Source organism: Mus caroli, chromosome 11 (assembly GCF_900094665.2).
Source record: "Mus caroli chromosome 11, CAROLI_EIJ_v1.1, whole genome shotgun sequence".
Taxonomy (NCBI): domain Eukaryota; kingdom Metazoa; phylum Chordata; class Mammalia; order Rodentia; family Muridae; genus Mus; species Mus caroli.
Genome location: NC_034580.1, coordinates 113,719,788 through 113,726,564, shown reverse-complemented (window position 1 = coordinate 113,726,564; position 6,777 = coordinate 113,719,788).

Genomic DNA, 6,777 nt, shown 5'->3' with positions numbered 1-6,777 from the left:
TTTTTCGAGACAGGGTTTCTCTGTATAGCCCTGGCTGTCCTGGAACTCACTTTGTAGACCAGGCTGGCCTCGAACTCAGAAACCCGCCTGCCTCAACCCTCGGCATCTTATGTGCAGATTATCATGCAATTTTGGGAACCCAATTAACACATACAAATGTTAAACCAAATCCACATCTCTCCAGCTAGAGTCAAACATTTTTTTAGCATCACAATTTAGTATGTAAATTTCTTGATGTTTTATTTATTTTAGCAAAACATTTGCTATGTGCAGTGTTGTTGTTATCTAATAAGTGGTGTTCATCTCTACCAGTGAGACCACCGTCTCTGAGTTGGGTAAGAGGCTGGAAGACTGGATTTATTTCTCAGCTTATCATGAGAAAACTGTGAGGAATTCTGTTTAGCAGAGCTGAGATTGATAAAGGGACAGCAGGGGTCAGATGTACAGGCAAGGTTGGCTTGGCACAGTCAGTCAGGCCATTGTTTGATGTCCTTAGAGTCCAGGTTTGTATCACAGCAATGTCACAACAGTTTGAGGTCAAAGCATTTGGATCCTCACCCATCTGAGTATAAAACAACCAAGCAGCTTATAATTTCAACTCTTCCACAGTTAAGTGACTACTTGATTTCTTCTTAAAAATTTATTTACGGGCTGATGAGATGGCTCAGCGGTTAAGAGCACCGACTGCTCTTCCAAGGGACCTGAGTTCAAATCCCAGCAACCACATGGTGGCTCACAACCACCCATAACGAAACCTGATGCCGTCTTCTGGGGTGTCTGAAAACAGCTACAGTGTACTTACATATAATAAATAAATAAATAAATAAATAAATATTTTTTAAAATTTATTTACTTATTTTATGTATATGAGTACACCATTGCTCTTTTCAGACACCAGAAGAGGGCATCGGATCCCATTACAGATGGTTGTAAGCCACTGTGTGGTTGCTGGGAATTGAACTCAGGACCTCTGGAAGAACAGTCGATGATCTTAACTGCTGAGCCATCTCTCCAGCCCCCCTCTCTCTTTAATTATTTATCATATGTGCATTGGTATCTGCCTGCATGTGAAGTATGTCTGTGTTATGGATGTCGGATTCCCTGAAACTAGTTACAGACAATTGTGAGGAGAGACAATTGTGAGGAGAGCAGCCAAGCCTGTGCTCTTAACTGCTGAGCCATCCCTCTGGGCCCCAACCCCAACCCCCGCCACCAGATTTCTGATTTCTTCTCTCTTGCTACCCAGGCCTGCCTGTTCTTTGCATCCCCTCCCCACTCCAATTATTCAGTAACTAGCTCTGAGCAACCCAGCTGTTGCCAGCTAAGGTCACTTATGTAACAGGACCTGTCTCCACAGCTCTGTCTGTTGACTAGCCTGTTCCTGCTCTAGCCAGGTTATTTGATGGGTATGTGGAAACACAGAGCTCCGGGGGAAAATCTGGAAGGTTCCTGAGTCCAGGTGAAATCAGATCCTGGAGTTAACCTATGGGCAGCTAGGCAACCAGAGAGGTGTAAAGCAGGCCCTGATTTCTTTTTTTTTTTAAAGATTTATTTATTTATTATATGTAAGTACACTGTAGCTGTCTTCAGACACTCCAGAAAAGGGAGTCAGATCTAGTTACGGATGGTTGTGAGCCACCATGTGGTTGCTGGGATTTGAACTCTGGACCTTCGGAAGAGCAGTCGGGTGCTCTTACCCACTGAGCCATCTCACCAGCCCCAGGCCCTGATTTCTCAGCCAGAGCCAGAGAGCAACTTGATAGGGGGCCTTATCTCTAAAACTCCAAACCAACCAAGCAACAAAACCCCCAACATCTCTACATGCATACAAAGGGCCGGGGCAGGAGGTCTGTGTCTACGGGAGAACCACCTCCTGTAGTCTGGGCCAGGGCCAGGGCCACTGGGGAACCAGGAAAAGAACATCATCGAGTAGGGGCCTAGTCACTGGGCCAACTCTCCAGCATTTTCAAAACAAGGAGACCAAGTAATGGTAAACCCTTCAGTCTATCTATAAACAGTCAAACAGAAATCTAAAGAAAAAGATAAGTAAAATAATCGTTGCCTTGCCTGCTGCAGCAGGATGCTGGGAGTTGTAGAACAATGTGTCTCCTGTCCTGTAAAGTACAGGAAGAAGCTAAGAGGCTTTTAGTCCTCAGCCCCATGCCAGGCTACTGGCTTCTTTCAATCGATAACTACTATGGGAGGGGGGATAACTTTTTATGTTTTAAAAGTAGCATCTATAATTTTTTAAAATGTTGATTTTTGAAAAAAAATGATTTTGGGGGGCTGGAGAGATGGCTCAGCAGTTAAGAGCACTCGCTGCTCTTCCTGAGGACCTGAGTTCAATTCCCAGCACCCACACCCCCTGTAACCCCGCTCCAGAGGACAATCTGGGACCTCAAACCTCTGTGGGCACTGCATTCATGTGCACATACTCACCCATATGCATAGTTAAGGATGTAAAAAAATAGTTTTTAAAAACCCTACCAATTGTTATCAGTGTTTGTGTAAGTATGATGTATGTATATATACATGTGTGTGAGCACATGTGTGTGCATGTGCATAGTGTACCTCCTGTGTGGAGGTCAGGACAGTTTTTGAGAGTTTGTTCTATCCTTCCACCAAGGATCCAAGGACAGGGTCAGGCTGAATCAGCAAATGTTTTTACCTGCTGAGCCATCGTGGTGGCCCTTTTTGGCTTTTGAGAGTCTAGCTAGGGACCCCTGGATGGCCTAAGACTCACTATGTTGAAGTTACTACACTCCTGCCTCTGTCTGTCAAATGCTGGTATTGCTGGCAAACAGGCTCCCAGCCCCTTTCTCTATGCATGCTTATTTACATATAGCAGAGTGTATACCTATATGTTATGTATTCATATGCTTGCTCATGCCTATTTTAGGGTACAGCCTAGGGAGCAACTCAGGTGAGAGACATCCCAGGAGTGTGCCACAGCATTCACTGAGGTCCTGTGGTGGTGAGTCGTTTCCTTTGTAACTCCAGAGTGGATTCTGGTCACAACTATAACATTCCCATCTCACAGCTTCCATGAGGTTCCCGAGAATTTTAATGTTGCTAATTTAGAGACCCCTGAAGTCCTCAGTCCTCTTTTAACTCTTATATAAAGAATCAAAAGATCCAGAGAAAGCAAACACCCCTCCATGTCTTCCTGGCACCATACCCTCCACTGAGGGACACAGAGACCTTCCGTGTGGATCTTTCTAGACTTCTCCCTTTATATTCATTGTTGTGTGTGCAAAAAGAAACTCATGGGGGGTAGTGTACTTCTCTAGTCCCAGAGAGGCAGAGGCAAGTTGACCTCTAAATTTGAGGCCATCCTGGTCTACCTGTGAGGTGCGGGCCAGCCAGGGCTACATAGAGAAACTGTCTCAAAAGCAAAAAAATAGCCAGGCAGTGGTGGCTCACACCTTTAGTCTCAGCACTTGGGAGACAGAGGCAGGCAGATTTCTGAGTTTGAGGCCAGCCTGGTCTACAGAGTGAGTTCCAGGACAGCCAGGGCTATAAAAAAAGATAGATAGATAGATAGAGATATATAAATAGATACATATATAGATATACATACATACATAGACAGAAGCCCATGAATTTGTGGCTTAGTGTGACAGTCTGGGATGGTGCTGCAGTATATGGTTGAACATCTCATGTATATCACTAAAAATGTATCTTAATGCTTCATGTGGCACATGTAGATAGTCTGATGTCCTTGTGGTCCATGTCACTTAGATGTTACAGTGCTCAGTGACTCAGGATGGTGCTGTTCCAATGAACCCACCATGACTTGAATTATCCTAAGACAAAAAAGGACTCAATAGGCCTGACATCCTGGCTTACCCCAACCTACCTTAATGCCACTCAGAAAGACAGGCATGGTGGGGCTGGAGAGATGACTCAAAGTGAAGAGAGCTTCCTTCCTGCTCTGCCAGGGCATGAGCTCAGTTCCCAGCACCCATACCAGGCAGTTCACTGTGTAGCCCAGGCTAGCTTCAAGCTGGCTGTGTTCATTATGCCTTGGTCTCCCCAGTGGTTGGATGGCAAGCAGGCACTACCATGCCTGGCTTTATGATGTGTTTGGGGCTGGAGAAGGAATATGTGCCAGCCGTGTATCCAGTACCAATGGGAGCCAGAAGAGAATGTCTGGAGCTAGAGCTACATAGGGAGTTCCAAGACACCGTGTGCTGCACAACGATACCTTGCCTCAGAGAATGAAACACAAATTTGTTCAGAACCCTGACACCAGGCTACAGTCAGGCAAGTCACAATCACAAAGCCTATTTGATAAAACACCAGTGAGTGTCCCCTATAATTTACAAATACAGGAAGTGAGACTCAAAAGAGCTATGTGGTTCTGCTATGGGACTGCCTAAACTTGGTCTTGTTATGGAGCCCAGACTGGACTTGAACTCACAACAATGCCCCTGTCTCACTGTGAATATTCTTAACTACTAGGTACTCAGAGGCAGGCCCAGGCTGTGGAGTGGTCTGGAGTGAGATGACATGGCTGGCTCCACACATGTGACCCTCTTAGGACCTAGGAAGCATCCTTCCTGGTCTTTGGAGACTAGCGTCAGCAGCCCGTGCTCCATGCCTCTCCTCTATAGTGGACTCCGTGTCCACAAACCGAGTCATGAATGGGCCCTCCTTAAGTTAGGGTTTCTTGGAGTTTAGTCCCAGGAATGAGAAACGAATCCATTATAAACACCCAGCACAGACTGAAGACCCAGCATGGACTGAGGCTCAGAGAAAAGCCTTACTCAGGGCCGGGTACATTTCTGCATTGGGCAGACAGACTGTGTTGCAGGTACCCCACCTGCCCTGGGAGCACAAAGGCTACCACGAACAAGGTCATGTTCCAACACGGCTGATTTGTAGTCACCTAAATTTGAAGGTTTGTATGGAAGATTTATTTTTATTTTGAATCACTTTGTGCAGTGCCCCCAGGGACCAGAGAGGTCTGGTCCTCCTGGAACTGTAGTCACAGTCAGTTATGTGCTGCCAGATGTGGGTGCTGTGAATAGAACTCAAGTCTGCCAGAGCAAAATGTGCTCTGAACCGCTGAGTCATCTCTCCAGCCCTGATATTTGTTTGTTTGTTTGTTTTCCCCTGAGTCAGGGTTTCTCTGTGTAGCCCTGGCTGTCCTGGAATTCACTCTGTAGACCAAGCTGGCCTCGAACTCAGAAATCTGCCTGCCTCTGCCTCCCAAGTGCTGCAGCCCTGATATTTGAATCTTTCTAGATTGCTGTTGTGTAACTATCTCCTCTAGATTGAAACATTCACTCCTGTAGGGAGCCAGAAGGCTCAGCAACGCTCAGTAAGACCTAGCTTCAAGCTTATAAAATCAGTACAGCCGGGCAGTGGTGGCGCACGCCTTTAATCCCAGCACTTGGGAGACAGAGGCAGGCNGATTTCTGAGTTCGAGGCCAGCCTGGTCTACAAAGTGAGTTCCAGGACAGCCAGGGCTATACAGAGAAACCCTGTCTCGAAAAACCAAAAAAATAAAAAAAATAAAATAAAATCAGTACATAAATGCTCAAAGGCCTGACCTGACCACATGCAGTGACTCCAGGAAAAAAGTTCTGTGAGTCCCCACCCATGCTGCAAGGGCTTTCCAGGGACACGGCTGCCTCGAGTCAACCATTCCTGTCAGTAATAAACTCACTGGCACAAGACTTGATGTGACCATTCCTATGGTCTGTTGCTGGTGCCCTCTCTGGGATGAGTAGATAGATGCCTTCTTCATATCCCCTCAGGAGAAGTCATGTGATACAATTGATGCCCGAATAAGGACAGACAGACCTGAAAGTAGAGGGGAGAGAACTGGTTGCACCAAGTGGGTGATAAGATGCAACTGAGGCTTAGCTTGTCTGGCCAGAAAGGGTACTGGCTCACATGAAGGAGGAATGATAAAAAGAACATGCAGACGCTCTGCTCCGCATCAGTGTTCCACTCTGCATGAGCCTCTGATTTGGCAGGAAAGAGTGGGAAAGGGGAAGGCGTGGAAATGTGGGCCTTCTGCTTCTTACAACCGTAAGGACATAAGATGTCATAGATGGTGTCGCCTGTCAACTTCACACAAACCTTGACACACATCCAGGTAGAGAAACTATCAGCTGAGGAACTGCTCCATCAGAGTAGCCTGTCAACATGTCTGTGGGACTCTGTCCTAATGAATAATTCATGTGAAAGGGTCCAGACCACCCTAAGCAGGTGGGTCTGGTCTGTAGAAGAAAGATGGCTGAACCTGAGGCTGGGAGCAAGACAGTACACAGCCTTCCTCTGGTCATTTCTGCCTCAAGCGCCTGCCTTGGCTTCCTTGGACTGAAAAGTGTAGGATGAAGTGAACTCTTTCCTTCGCAGGTTGCTTTGGTCATGGTATTTGCTACAGAAACATAAAAGCAAACTAGACACAAGAGAACCACATCACAAATTAGACATGTAGTAAAGAGCCCTTTCCCGGTCCCCAAACCCTCCTGCTTCTGCCTCAAGTGCTGGGATTGCTGGCATGCCCCATGCCAGTTTGAAGGGAGCTTCGAAAATGAAGCAGGAGTGCCCACTATAGTGAGAATTTTGGGTTCTTTAAAAAATCCAGTTAATGGGGCTGGAGAGATGGCTCAGCAGTTAAGAGTACTAACCACTCTCCCAGAGGTCCTGAGTTCAATTCCCAGCAACCACATGGTGGCTCACAGCCATCTGTAGTGGGATCCAGTTCCTTATTCTGGTGTATCTGAAGAGTGACAGTATATTCACATACATTAAATAAAC